Consider the following 2,218-nt stretch of genomic DNA (forward strand, 5'->3'; position numbering starts at 1 on the left):
CACACTCAAACTCTCTCTTCCTTCCCTACTACTTGTGATACTGCTTGTCTAGCAGGCTGAAAGCCAAGGCTAGACTGTGGAATTTTACCTGCTTTACTTTTCTGCACTTTGCTTCATTAACTGGTATGTCCTAGTTTAATTTATAAGCCTCAACAACAACATGCTTCTCTTATTGTTTCAGTTTCTCTCATTTCTGGTCTACTTCTACTTGTGGTTCTGTTGTGTAACCTGTAGTTGAGTTATATTACTAACATGCTATTATGTCTGTCCTTCCATTTAGATTAATGCATTCCTTTAGGTGTGTTTCAAAACATGCCTTGTCAATCACTTACTGTGTATTTACCATCTTATGGATCCCAAACCCCTATCCCTTCTATGTGTTTATGCTCTTTCTGACTGGTTTGTGATTATGCCAGTATCAACTATTGCTAAGCATGTCCAAACTAGTCCTAAGACCCTTGCTGGGGTTATGTGTTTACAGTCAAATGTCTGTGTATCCCCAAATCCCTTGATCCCCTGTGTGACTACTGATTATGAGTGTGATCCCATCTTAAGGTGTTTTGTTTACTACTACAACTGCTTTCAATCATCTCTGTTACTAATTGCTTTAAAAAATGGACTTGTTAGTCCAATTTTAAACAGACTCCTTTCAAACATGTGTTATGCACTTTCATTATACTCTTAGAACACTAGGTTCTGCCCCTTTTGTGTGAGCCTTCCTTTGGGACCCTTGAGCTCCCTCTAAATTGGATACATGAAAGCTAGCCCTTCCACACTGCACTTACTCTGTCTTGGTTATACAATCTGGGTGTGAGCACTGTCCGGAATCCTTTGAGGTCCTTAGGGAATTCTGAGACACCCGGATATGAGAAAGGCTATGGAACAATATGGGCACTTTAGGTGGTTTATTACATAACTTAGAGAGGAAGTCCTAATCAGGCTTCCTATAGTGTAACTATGATCACGTATTTTTTGCCTCATACGAATTACTCCAAAATAATTCCCAAAATTAAGTCTTGTCTTTAATTATGTGTTATTTTAGGAATTATTGTGTGGTTTTCCTGATTGTTTGCATATATTTGTGTGCATGTTTAATTTTATTAATACATTAAAAATACGAAAATATAGCATTTGCATTTAAGATTTGATTTTTACATTTTTTGGAATTAATTAATAATTAGATGTTTTACAAAAATGAAAATTCAAAAAAATAATAACATATTTTTGTAATTTTAGTCAAATTGTGTGATTTTCTTAATTTGGCATTTAAATATTTGTGATAATTATTAGTTAGAGTTAATTAGTATTTTTAAGTTAATTTGGTGTTTTATAATTTAATTAGGATTTTAGTTTTAATTTTTGAAAGAAAAAGAAGAAAAGAAAAGAAAAAAGAGTTAATAAAATAGAAGAGATCAAATATGGGCCAAAAGATCCCCAAGCCCAATCAATTACCCAGCCAGACCTGATCCCCAATCCAGCCCAACCCGTTCCCTACCCGGTCCACCCCTACCCGAACCAAACGACGTCGTTTGGACACGTTTTGATCAGGGCCGTCAATTTCATTTGATCGAACGGCCCAAAGCTTTGCCCATTACCCGACCCCGACCCATTTCATCTGAGACCGATCCGGTCTTTAAATCACTCAAACGACGTCGTTCCAATTAGTCAGATGATCCAAGCCGTTGATCTAGTTTGATCGAACGACCTGGATCCAATTTCACCCCAGTATATATTTGTCCAAACAGATCCCACCCCCCTCATAACCCCCCAGCTCATCGCTCATCTTCCTCACCCAAACCATAGAGACCAGCCACCACCATTCCCCACTGCCTTCCGGTGGCGGCGCCGGCTCCAATCACTCCCAAATTTACACCCCAGAACCACCCTGAGCCCCCCTTTCCAAATCCATGACTCGTTTCCCTCGAATCACCCTAGTACTTCTCGAATCTTCAATCGAAGCTGTCCAGTCCCGAAATCCCCGAACCCTATCCTACCCAATCGACCACAAATTAACACCACACAACTCCCATAACTCCCTCATACCAAATCCAACAATGGTTTCCCTCGAATTAAACCAGAACTTGTCGAATAGTGAATCTAAGTTTTAAACCTAAAACTACAGAGTCAAGATTCATTTTTACTTTAAGCTAATTTTGACTTTATCTGTGTGTTCTTAATAAGAACATATAGTTAAAGTCAAGATCTGGTTTAAAAAAAT

This window comes from Nicotiana sylvestris, chromosome 12 (genome assembly GCF_000393655.2).
Source record: "Nicotiana sylvestris chromosome 12, ASM39365v2, whole genome shotgun sequence".
In the NCBI taxonomy this organism is placed as follows: domain Eukaryota; kingdom Viridiplantae; phylum Streptophyta; class Magnoliopsida; order Solanales; family Solanaceae; genus Nicotiana; species Nicotiana sylvestris.